Source organism: Stegodyphus dumicola, chromosome 3 (assembly GCF_044657685.1).
Source record: "Stegodyphus dumicola isolate Sdum_Otavi_A_Nest chromosome 3, ASM4465768v1".
Classification (NCBI taxonomy): Eukaryota; Metazoa; Arthropoda; class Arachnida; order Araneae; family Eresidae; genus Stegodyphus; species Stegodyphus dumicola.
In genome coordinates this window covers 136777157-136791184 of record NC_140770.1, presented here as the reverse complement: position 1 = coordinate 136791184, position 14028 = coordinate 136777157, and positions in this window count along the sequence as shown.

Genomic DNA, 14028 nt, shown 5'->3' with positions numbered 1-14028 from the left:
AGTTATCTCATTTCTTCTTTATAATTTGAACTTCTGTCATTCTCATTGTTGTTCTTGCAAATCCTTAGGCCTCAGATCATACATAAATAATTAGAGAAGGTTGTGGTCCGATGCTTGCTAGGGTGAACATTCAGCTGATATGGCAAAATTGCACAGTGAATGGCAGTTGGTATTTCTTTCACTATCATAGATCATTGTTTGTATTAGGCTGACATAATATTCAACAAGTAGAAGATAAAGATTCAACGGGGTCTTAAGTGTGCAAAAGTTTGCCTTTGTTAGTAGGACGAAAACAATCATTATGTTGATAAATCCATTTTAAAATCTTGGGATATTCATTTTCTGAATGCATTAAAAGGGGGAAAATTATGTAAATATTTTTTTAATTTTCAGAATCTGGTTCTAAAGCTGGGTGGGGTGGAATATGCAATGCAATACGGTAATTCTGAAGATCATTGCTCGTGGCAGTACAAACTAAACGGTGATAACTTGCATGCTGTAGAAGAAGACACAAATTGCAGTTCCAGATGCATTAAATGCTTTGAGGTCTAGGGAGTAGCAGTGGGCAATACTAAGAGTGAAATTCAAGGTATAGGGAAGTAGGAATGAAAATTACTTTTATCAGATAACTTAAATGGTTATGTTACTAAGCGTTCTTATTGGAATGTAGGTTTCTTTTAAATAATAATACTATGATAGTTACCAGTAGTTCATTCATGAATATTTTTGATTGGTTATGATCTTATTGTAATCACATCCTTCAAAATTAAATTGATTGCTTAATTCCCCCCCCCCCTTGATTTTCATACTATAATATAAAAGGAGGAAAAAAGTCTGCAAGTAAACATAACTCCTCTATCTATATATAGACATGTATCTTCGTGTGCAACTAAGCAAAACAAATGTGACTTTTTCTTCTTTAAAAAAAATTGTGTAAATAAATAGGATGAGAATTAAGTTCATTTCAAAGACTTATGACACATGAAATATACATGATCAAAATAAATTAGAAAATTAAGTTCAAATAAATTTTAAGCTAAATTACGTGTTGCAATGTAAGTTGCAATAATTCAGTTGTAATAATTAATACTAACAAAACCAAACATCATATTCCCATTCTGCAAAGTATAAAAATTCTTCCGCAAAACTGAAAAAATGACCAACACTTTGGCTTATTTTATAACTTTCAAATTCACTCCTTTTTTTGCATTTAGGATTTATAACTTTAATTTTCCACAGAAATTTGTTTTTGATTTTAAAAAATTTCACTGGCATAATTTCATTCGCTTCAGCATATATTAATAGATGCAGAAGGTTTTTGTACCTTACATAATTTTAAATCTTATGTAAACTAACGTAATTAATAACAAAATCAAAACATACATCAGAAACTGCATAAAATTTAATTAATAATTACTACGAGTGTCACATGCAATGCTATGAAATTAATTAATAAAATAAGAATGAGATAAAATATATAGAATTAATATTCCACATGTGTGAAGTTTGGAAGTTTTACGTTAAATATTTTTTTTTAATTAAGTATTTTTAAAAATGACCCCTTAAAGCATGGGACCTTTCGTAATTAGAACTTGCAAATCCACTTCGCTAGTCTTTCATAACATTGCTTTTCTTTTATTAACAAGAAATATTGCATTCAATTATTTAATTTAAGATATCAAAAATAATGCTACTGAAAGGCATGAATACTTACTTAAATTTGAAATTAATTTGGTTGACTTAAAATAATATTTAAAAAAAAATAAATCTTCATATATACGTCTAAAAATCAGACCTTATTAATTTTCTTTTATTTGAACGATATCTGAATTCTGCCTTAGTTTGGACTAGTAAATCATTGGGCAATTAAATGCCAAGCTATAAGAGAACTAATGTAGTTTACAAATGCACTGAATTTTATTTCCGGTATTAACTTTCAAAGAAAGTAAAATTTCTGCATATTTGCATCATTTGGATTGATAGAATATGGAAAAGCATGCAAAGGCTATCAGCCTAAAGGGAAGTATATATTCATGGGCGGTTTTGTAAGGAAAAGTAGCTTGCATTTCCATTTATTCATGTGGTGTATATATATATATTTACATTGTTAATGCTAAAATCAATGCTTCATTAAAAATTCATTATTATTTTATTTTTAATACAACATACAGATACAGAATTGTTTTAAATTCCAATAAACAATAATAATTTATTTTTAAGAAAACTTATTTTATGATTTATATATTATATTACATGAATAAGAGAAACATTTGTCAAGAAATGTATTAAACTTGTATTAGCAGATTCATGCTATCCTAGTAACAAGACTATCATACTTCAAAACTGTATTAAAACTGGGCAAAATAAAATCAACATAAATTCTACATTAAATGTTTAAAAACTTATAAGTATGCAATGGTAGTTATATATACAATATAATATATGTTGTCATTTATAGAATATTAATGAAATGATATTTTTGGAAATAATGCACAAAATTTTAGTTTTGTTTTATAATTAGTTTAACGAATTGTTAGAAAAATATTTTAGGTCATTTCCATTTTTCCCCTGTTGATATTGGTATATTAAAATATATGGAATAATTAAGTTGCATCTAGTTAGTAAAACAAAACATTACGAAAAGTATGATACGGCATATTTTTAATCAATATAATTACTTCATTTTGGAATTATAATATTTTCGTAAATTAATACCACTGAGAAAAATATTATTACACTAAAGAAATAAACGAGGTTCTCGACCGCGTTGTTCAAGTTTTTGTAATTTTATTTCATAACACACTCGTACATAAACATATTAGACTGAATTATAAACCAGGTATAACTAATTAGGTAATCCTAGAAAAAAAATAAACTAAACCTAGTAAGCAAAAAATATATACATTACATTTGACTTATGACTTATGACTTACTTTTTCTGGTCATTAACTACTAAAGAGTTTTTGCCAGTAGATCGCATTAAAGTGCACTAGGCAAAGATAAAGTACCAACACCCGTGGGCGAAGAAAATTCAGCTGCGTGAGCAGGCATATCTTAATACTTACGAAAGTAGGCGTTCATCATAAAAATTGTGCAGTGGTAAGCAATGGCATTAAATTGAAGCATGTAGGCAGGTTCAGTGAATTGTATGGCAAATGCAGGTGGTGAGCTCAATATAGCTAGTAAGAGTGCAGGATAAGCAATAGTGAGACATCATGAAAATGGCGCGAAGACAGTTTGAAGCTGTGAATGGCATAAGAGTTCAAAGTCCTTCAGAAGTATGCAGTAGTTAGATAGGCCGAAAAAAGTTCAAAAGTTCGTAGAATCATACGATAAAGTAAAAATTCATACAAAATAATTTTAAAAAATGAAATAGTAACATAAAAATCTTGAATAAAAATTTTTCTTGATTAACATAAGTATAAGATGCAACACAAATAATAGGATAGAGTCCAATTAGAGTTCAAGTAAATTTTAAAATTAAAATTTACAAGTTACCACCATAACAAATTGTGATGAATTGTCCTTGGGCGTTTGACAGTATATTCAATGGTTGGATCATAATCCAACATTTGTTTAATTGCATTATACTGACTATGCTTCATCTTCTCGAAGAAGTTGTGAGCTGTCATGAGTATAAAGTTATGCACAGATGAAATATCCAGGTCGTTATGAATTATAGAGTTTCTCACGTACCAAGGTGCATTCACAATGCTACGTAGAATTTTATTTTGAAGTATATCCAATTTTTTGCGCTCAGTTTTATTGGCGATTGTCCATGCCGGCACTGCATATAGCATGATCGGTCGAATTCGAGATATGTAAAGCATTTTCTTTATTTTTAGACTGAGCTTCGATTTTTTGCCGATAATAGGATAAATTGCCATGTAGGCTGCATTTTCTTTGTTTAAGATATGAGAGATATGATCATTAAAGTTGAGAGATTTATCTATGTAAACACCTAAATATTTATAGGAATTAGCTACAGGGATTAGAGTTCTATCTAAGTAGATATCAGTATTAACTCTTAATCTTGTTTTGTATCTCCGATAGAGCACAATACAACATTTAGAGGCGTTGAGCTTAATTTTCCAAGTCTTGCACTAGTGATTGATCATATTGAGATGCATTTGTAAATTACTTAGAGCGAACTGGGGACTTCTGGATTCAGTCAGTACTACAGTGTCGTCAGCATATTTGAGTATTTTCGTGTTGAATGGGTGCGGGAAATCAATATATAATATAAACATTATAGAGCCGGGGGGAAAGAACGGATCCTTGCGGCACCCCGCTATGAATTCTTTTTCTGACAGATAAGGCGTCACCGTAGCGAACTTGAAAAGTCCTGTTTTTCAGATAGGAACTAATGAGTTTTACGAAACTGTTTGGAAGCATAAAATTATTATGCAGGAGGCTTGCATGCCACACTCTATCAAAGGCCTTTTCGAAATCGAGATAGCATGCAGCCACCCCGTTTTTCTTAGTAAAGGCTTGCGAAACAAATTCCACCAAATTGAGAATTTGATGAGTCGTGCAGTGTCCACTGCGGAAGCCGAATTGCAGATCATCTATTAAATTTACATTACATTCAGAATTCTAAATGTTTATATAAACGTTTCTCGCAAGGCCTGCCGGGAAAAAGATGTCAAACGTTCTTTGGTCAGACGATTGGAAAAGGACGCTAACATGATTAGTTTTGTTTTCAACAACCACATTACCATTTCAATTAAATACCACAAACAGTGATTAAATTTTGGAATAATTAGTTTTAAATAATAATACGGGCAATTTAAGGCGTAATTTATCGGATGCACAATGACAAAATACTACTATTAGATCTGCATTTGGAATAAATATTTTGCACTCTTTCAACTCATTAGACATTACGAACACTGATATTAATTAATCGCAAAGCTTAAACGTTTAAATACTTACTCACTACATATAACAGTGCAAAGTGCATGAGAATAATCTGCATAAAATGAACAAAAAATATTTCAAGTAGTAATTGTAAACATTTTCTTACTTACCTGCGCTATACAACCAACATGCATTCAGCCATGTATTTTTCTGCAACTAGCTTTCAAACACTTTTCTCTTGATTGGCTAATTTCCAGTCAGTCACGTGATTCTTCCGCGCGGCTACTGAAACATTATCTGTAATGCTACAAGGAAATCAGCTGTTACCGCTACAGTTTGCTTTCAACCTGTTACCATTACAGGAAATTCTTCTGTAACATTTTGATTTCTGTAACTTTACAAAACTTTTGCCTGTAAAGAGCGAACTTTTTTTTTTTACCGTGCACCGCATTGAACCTAAAATTTAAAATGGCTACTCGTATAACCAACCCCTTAAGCCGGCACCTCTTCTTAGAAAGTTTCCTATGCAGATGACTTGGAAACTGGTTTCAGATTCGGTGAGAACAATTTATCCCGATGTGTATGTGGTAGCCGCACATTGAAACTAGAAATCTCTCATACAAGACAAATTGTAATAGTTTAAGTCCTCCTTGCTCAACAAGAATAAAGGTTACTTGTATTCCGGATGGATACTAGTAAACGCATTTATATTATATGCGAGTTTAGAACTGAAACATTTGCAAACTTGTAAAAAATTAATTTCAAATATCTCTTAATTTGTTATTAATTCTATGCAAATTTGTAACAGTGGAAAAAGAAGAAACTGAAAAGTTTTCTTCCAAATGAAATCTCATGAAGATTACTATTCTTTCATCTGAATATCTAAGCATCTTCTTAAGCAAGGGAAATGGTTTTGCAAGCAATTAGCAAGGGTCAATAAAGAGTGACTGTAACCAAAGTATATGTATTTTTCTCTAGACCATTTTTTGTTCTTTAATGAGGGAAAAATAAGATTATAAGGAAATACAGGATGATTTGATGACCTCTTAAAATTTATGGCTCCAGGCATGAACCTTTTAGGCCTAGACTGTAAATAAACTCTGATTAGTTAGTGCACTGTAGAATCTGCCATCAGTCCGCTGTCGATAAAATGGGTTATTATAATAATATTCGATAAAATGGTTAATTTCGTTTAGGGTGTCTATGCTGGAACGGCGATTGATACGCATAATACATATATTTGCTGGCAGGCAATTCTTTGCTCTAAAGCTATTAAGGAATTCAGCTTAATAGATAGTGTTTGTCCTATTAATGACGGCGCTAATCTGAAAGGCCAATAGCCAGGGCAGAGCTGCCTTGCACTACAAGTTGTCCTATTAATGACATCTAATGGATTTCATAAAATGTTTGTCTACAGTTTCTAACGACAGGTACAGATTGAGGCAAATCCGGCACCTGCGCATCCAAGTAGGCATATTAAATATTGTTCAATGCTAAGAGTCTACTCCGGAAAACAACACGATATACGGTCCGAAAATCTGTCTCTCTTTTCCTATCACAGCTTCTCGAGAGGATTTAGGCTAATTGTGCATTATGAGAGCCTAATTGCCGCACAGATATTTACTAGCTTATAAAATTCCATGCATTTTCCGGGATGCGAGCCCGCCCTTCGGTATGACAGTATCGCGTCCGGGCTGCATTTTTTTTCTAAAAATATAAAGAGTTTCATCTATCCTATCTTTTGCCCTGGGCGTCGACTCAGGTAAAACTTGGGAAGCTACTGGTTAGGATCTGTACCCAGACACTCGCGGCCACGGGGGTATAAAATCAGCTTTGACAGGACTAGAGTCACTGCTGGAGATGGCTGGTTCGGGCTTGGCAGGAAAAATATACTACTGTCTTGTCCGTTACGTTGCTTGTGGAGCTATATAGTGAGATATTCATAGTTGTCCGGGAAGAAACATCTCCGTCGGTGGAGACGGAGAATTCAGCGAGCCATTAGACGGCTTGAGGTTTCTAGTGGGTGCTTGGAGCCTCAAAATAGCATATTCATATCTTTCCTTGGTTCTTTCGTGGGAGCGCCTGGAACCGAAGTGTGTGTTGTTAGCAAGCCGGATTGGTGGCCCGTTCTGTTTGACAATGTTCAAGTGACTTAGCTCTGCTGTCCAGGGTTGGGGACCCCGTTGAAGGCAGATGTTTTTACATTCCCTCCAGAATGGGGACATGGGATGTGAGTTGCTGAGTATGCTTCTCGGCTAAGCTTAGTCTTAGCTCGTCAGCTTGATCCAAAGGTTAGACTATTTGAATCGCTTCTGGGGGTTGAGGCGTTTAATTGTGTAAACGCAGGTAGGAGCTAGCCATATTTGGGTACTGCTTTCTCCTAGCGCAATGTATCCCATCGTCATTTTGGAGCCACTAGCAAAAATGTGGGAGATAAGTTACCACGCAGTTTTATTACTGGCCTGGCATTCAATAAGGATAGCTCATTTTGCAAGTGTGCATTTAACACCTTTAACGATGAAATCGTTGCTGCAAATCTTAGTGTTATATCCTGACCGAGGTGTTCTGCCTCGTGTAGCTCTTTTCTACACGAGTATGGAAAACTACAATGCCTGTACAGGTATGTAAGACATTTGTAGGCGCAGTGCAAATTACACGTGAGCAAATGAAATCAGGCATTGCAGATTTTTGAAATGATGTAGTATAATGAAATCATTTGGAAAAGCACCCCACTGTGGTTAAATGGTAGATAAATGGAACCAGTTTCGGTAACGAATTTTTAAGAAAGAAAAAGAGATGATCCATTTCTTTTACACGAAGCACGGACGACTATTCGTAAATATTGCCTCCTGTCTTATTGCATGGAGACGATTTAGGCATATTTTTTGGAGAGAATATATTCGATTATATTGATTATGGCAAAATACACTAGGTTTATCTGCTTAGGGGAAGAGATGCCCTTATGGAGAAATTGTTCTCCGTGAGTATAATTTCAAAATATTTCAATATAATATACTGTTATATAAAGGTAAACTAAATGAATGATAAGAAAAACAATTAAGTTTGCATCTATTCTTTCCTCATACTTTTTTAACAAAGCAATGATTTATTTAAAGACTTTTTTTATTTCAGTAACTTCATATCAGAGACAGAAAATGAAGTTCTTGCCAATCTACCCAGTATAGCCTCTTTCATTTATACTTCAATTATAAGAGTATATAGTACTTGTAAAACTAATTAAATTACTTAAAAATTTGAATAAATTTAAATGAAATAAAATCAGTAAACAGTTTTCAATAAAATTTTATATTATTTTAATATATTCAATAAACAATATAATTTTATATATATATTGATTAATTTAGTCTCTTTGAAAAAATGACGGAAACAAACATTCAAGTTTATAAAAACGAGACACTTTTTCAAATGGTTTCATGAATGAGGTGTCTGGCAACACAGTTGTATGACTTTAAACTGAAAATTTTGTGTTAAATAAGTTTAAATTTTTATATCTTTCGTGCCTTGTATTCATCCACGGTATTATTAAACATTACAAAATTTATATAATAATTACTAATTATATATTAATACAAGAAAGCTTGCGAAATGCAATATTATTTTTACAATAGTCTTCGTATTTTAAATTGCAATACAATTTTCATACTCGATTTCGCTAGACTGAAATGTTTATTACGTCACGAAACCTTCTAATATATATTCAAAAATTCTAAGTTTATAGATTCTCACTTGAAATTTATATGTGGAATGTAACTTACTACGTAGCAATATTAAACGCCAAAAACTGTCTAAGTTAGAAACGAAACTATTGCTGACAACAGTAAGCTTCTTAATAATAAAAGGGGACACTGTTTGACATTAATTAATTTATTTTTACATCACCTATCTCATATTAACAAAAATTTAAAAACTTTCACTTTTGGCGAGCTACATATTCCCACATCCCATTAAAACAATTCCAAACGAATAATCATTTACAGTTGCTAAAAACCAAACTTAAAATACATTGTTGCCAGTTTTCCTTTGAAAAGTATTGAATTGATAAATAATTCGCATTTATTTAGTAAATATAAATAATATTTAAATGAAAATAATAATGACATGAAAACAAATTTTATGAAATATATATTTTAAAATAATTACTTAATCTCAGAACTATGAAACTATGAAACAATCCAATCGAAAGCATCGCCTAACTACTGATGCTGTATTTACAAACCAAAGCATTATAACAGTTACAATTTCTTATGGAACTTAAGCAAACTATGCTCAGTAGATCTTTGCAAGACAGAATGTGAATAAAATGTGCAAATAAAGTAAAAAAAAAAAAAAAAAAAAAAAAAAAAAAAAAACTTCAGATAAAATAATTAGAGGTAATTAAAAAAAATCCCTTTTGTTTGGTTAGAATGGAACCTAAGATATCAGGTTCCACCCCCCCGGCAATACACACACACCTTAAATATTTGGAAGCAGGTGTTATTGCTCTCGCTATGCGAAAGTTTTTTCACCAGCTGGTTGAGGCAATCTAACCTCCTTGGGTTGAGGGGAAAATTAAGATGTAATTCGTAATTTTTTTTTTTTTTTCTCTCGAGGACTAGCTGTTGCCAAACTATGAAAAATAAGAACTGAGCGCTGCAATATAAAAGACAGACGTTCTAAACAAAATTACGATATCTTTTCATGACAATTCTCGTTTCGTTTTTATCTGGTTAATAATTTTTCATTGACTCATTTCACTCAATAGCTCCAAATTCTTTTGTATTGTGTTTTGCTTTGTGCTGTGGAAACTTTCGTGTTTAAAGGGATGTGAAACAGAAATTTAACCAATGAATTAGAAAAATAGCATATGATTTGTGAATCAGAAATCCAACTTTTTTCTTTAAAAAGAAAAGAAAAACTCTTTCAAATGTTAAAAATAAGTTAAAGTGTTATCGAAATAGAATCACAATGTAATTGTAATTTCTTTTTTGATTCTTTTTCTTCCCTCTCCCTGGGGGTGGGGGAGATATTCATGATCTATAAATTAGCCTTTTTAAAATTTTTATTTCTCGGAAAACAGTAAGACTTTCAAAATATTCTTTCATAAGTTTAAAGCACAACTTAAATGACATTTCTAGGTAAAGCACACTGTAATCCACGTTTTTTTTATGAAATTTAAAATCGCTTAATGTAATTCTAGTTCAACGGAGAAAGTTATCAAATTCAATTATTTTTTAAAGAAATAAAATTAATTAATAGCCTTTAAAAAGAAATCTGCTGATTATAACTAAGCGTAGGCAACCAGACTGCTAAATCGCTTTCAAGGTCAAAAGAAGAGTTCGCGTGTTATCCTAAGCAGTTTAATTTATGCAGATTGCGTGCTGTATAATCGTAAATTGCTGTCTTCTAGCCGTAACCGTTAGTCAGTTGGAAACCTGAAAAGAATACAGAACAGTCATTTGCATTTCATGGCTAAACATTGCACCTACAACGGCGCATGCTAGAATGTAAGCAGAAAGTTAGTATTAAAGATAGCAGTTTTTTTAAAATAAATTTTTATCTTTATTTAATTTTTTTTCCGGGTAATTTTTGCTTTTTTTAAAATTATCCTAATATTACTTTAAAATGTTGACGAAAGAATTGAATAAAAGATATCATTTCTATTTATCTGTATAGTCTTATGATTATGAACAAACTGTAAAGAGCAACTGCAAACAAAAAGTTAAGGACGCCTTTCAAATCCCTCAAATGAACTACAAGTTCTCCAGATGAATGAAACTACTATTTATTCAGTTAAAATGCAACCTTAAATTAGCATTGCTAACATAAACAGCATCAAAATAAGCTGAAAACATTGCATTCTAAACATTACATAAAAAAAGAAAACATTTATTTAATAACAATAATAATTGTTGCCATTCAGCAAAAAAGAAAAATAATAAGTTGGAAATCATAAGTGAAGTAATACTTCAGTTTAAATAACGATATTAATTATTGTACAATCTTTAACGAAAACTCTGTGAAGTGAGAAAATCCAGCTTTAGATCTTACAAACATCTTCTGCAAGGTAATTCAGTTGATTTTAGTATTACGTCACATGTTCATCTCAATAAATACCCCGTTTCAGATAGGGTTTCAAAGGTTACCTAAATAGAACAAACTTTTCTACACGAGTATGCTTAAAAACTAAATCCAGCCCGGTGTTGAGAGCCACGAAATATTAATATTTTGCTCTGAGTTCTTTCTATTCCAGAAGCTTGAAAGCGCTTGCTTCAGGGAATTTTTCATGATTTTCTTCGTTTGCAGCGTTCACTTCACTCATTTTGTCATACCAGATTCCCCTCATAAAATAATATTTCTCCACAGGAAGATGACAGTTGCAAATAATCCAACCTCGGATTAGGTTATAATCATTTGGAACATGAAGCACACGAGGGCTATCTTCCTAAGTTAAGGAAACCGTGAAAACCAAACGTGCAGCTAATCAGTTCGCCTAGTATCGAACCCTTAATATTCAACGATCTTAACCGCTCGGGCATTTATGGGGCTTCAAACCTTTAGAAATAAAGCTAAAATAACTAACATAAGTAAATGTTAGTGCAAACAAATTAAGGTATTTTTAATTAGTTATAAGGTATTTCTCCCGCCTTCTTAGCATGCCTTCGTAGTGTAGTGATAATTACGCTCAGCGCGTATTCGAGGGGCCCGTGGTTCGAGTACGGCGAAGGCGTTGCTCATTTTTCACGGCTTCTGCTTCTAAATACCTTATGTCTGTACAGTGGCCCCCGAACTAAAAGGGTGGTGGATGATGATTCTCCACCACCAGGATTTGGCGATTGTATCTCTTAATCCCCAATCGCCGTTTAAAATAGGGGTATATAAGGTATTTCTCCCGCCTTCTTAGCATACTTTCGTAGTGTAGTGGTCAGCACGCTCGGTGCGTATGTGAGAGGACCGCGGTTCGAGTCCCGGTGAAGGCGTTGCTCATTTTTCATCTCTCCTGCTTCGAAATAACCTAATAGCTCAACATAGTTATCACATAATCATTTATACTGTTAATATAATATAACAAACATATGTTTCCACAATGAGTGTAGAAAGTAATCGTACAGTAAGCGTTACAATCTCATAAGTACGAGATATAAAAATGCTTCGTTGATAAAAACTATAAACTTAAATTCCACAATAAGTAATTAAATATGTATAATGAAATATACTTTAATATTTCCATGTGGAATTTACACAAAGATAAATGCATGCATAAATAAGACATTTACAAAACGAAAACGATCCATTTTATTGTGTAAAAAGTATTCCTACTTTATACATAATGTCGAATATTTTCATAAATATATTTAAATTAATACCTTGTAGGATATCTCTTAGCATGAATAACGCCTTCGAGTCTCCTCGGCATTGATTCAATAAAATTTGCTCTTACTGAGCTAGATATGGATTCTCATTCTTGTTTAAGAGCAGTTATTAGTCATTTTTATTAGAAATATGCTTGGATCTGAAATTTTTATCATGAGTTTCCCATAAATTCTGAATGGGATTTAGGTCGGTGTCTCAGAGGAAAATTCAATAAACTTTGGGGTGTTATATAATATCCAGAACCGTGTATTTAGAGCTGTATGCTTGGGGTTATTATCATTCACGAAAATATATTCACCATGCAAATCTATTTCTGTCGCACTAGATCGTAAGTTATTCTTCAAAATATCAATGTATAGCAGATTGTTCATAATGTCATTAATGATGGCTAACGTTAGGTTAGGTTGGGTTATTTAATTACGGCAAAGCCTCGAGGGCTATCTGCCTTCGTGGAGGACTTTCTAAGGGAAACTGGCTCTTATACACGTTACACATGGGGAAAACCACGAAAACACCCATGCAGCCAGCCCGTTCGCGGGATTCGAACCTCGGACTGAACTACCAGTGTTCAGCGACTTTACCGCTCGGCCGCTGGTGGACCTAATAACGATGCTTAATTATCGACCTGGAAAACACTCATACAACTCCAAACCAACGCACCTTCATCTCCGTGTTTCATTTTTTGCTTGTAGTAAATTCCTTGGATGCATTTCTGTATTTCGTTTCCTCCACACAATTCGCCTCCCGTCTGATCCAAAAATATGGAATTTACTTTCATCTGGAAAAATAATCACAAAGAATTTTCATCTCGCAACGCGGCCATGAAAACCTTGTTTTTCTGCACGAATTTCGAATTATACTTACGGATACTGCTCTAACTATGTTTCTCAATTCTGCTGTAAGCTTATGAGCACTTACTTTCGGATCTTTCTTTCTTCAACGAACGTGCCAGAAATCGTTTGTCAACGGATGTAAGCAGATATGGTCGTCCTGAACGACCCCTATTTTGCACCGTTCTAGAGTTAATGAACTTTTGAATAATCCACTGCAGACCTGAACGTGATACGGTGGATTTTCGAAACGTTTAATTCTAAGCTGGTGGGGAAAAATTTAGATTGAATATAAATAACAGGGCAAAAAAATCCGAAAGCTTTCATATTTTATATTACCCTCAAAGGGGCATTTTTTTCATTTACACACTCACACACGTTTCGAGAGCGTTTGGGATAATGTTCCTTAGTGCTAAAAATGTTTTAAAACAGCCTGTCTTTAGAATTCCGATATACAGACTCGCGCGTTGGAGATAATTTTTTTTTTTCGTACAGTGTTGCCATTCCCCTCTCTGAAATCGTCGAGTTTGTTAATCAAAAATTCGCTAAAGTTTTAAAAAATTTCAAATGCACAATAGAATATTTAAAAACAGCATATCTTTAGAATTTCCGATAGACAGTCTCTCACGCTGGAGATAAAAATGTTTTTGTCCGTACAGTGTTGCCACTGCTCGCTTTCAAATCACTGATTTTGTTAACTAACAGTTCTTTAAAGTTTTACAAAATATGAAATACGCAATAAAAAAAATTCAAAATTCGAGCTTTCAGATGTCCATATTTGAGTGGAGGTTTACGTTATTGAAAATTTGATGGCTGAAGATACAGTTATTTTTTTCACAATGCGAAAAACATGCATATATTCATTCTAATTCTTCATTATTTAGTTTCTTTAAATATAATGCAGGGCGATAATATTTGGTGGCAACAATATGAAAAGTGATTCAGACTATTATAATGATTCAACGCA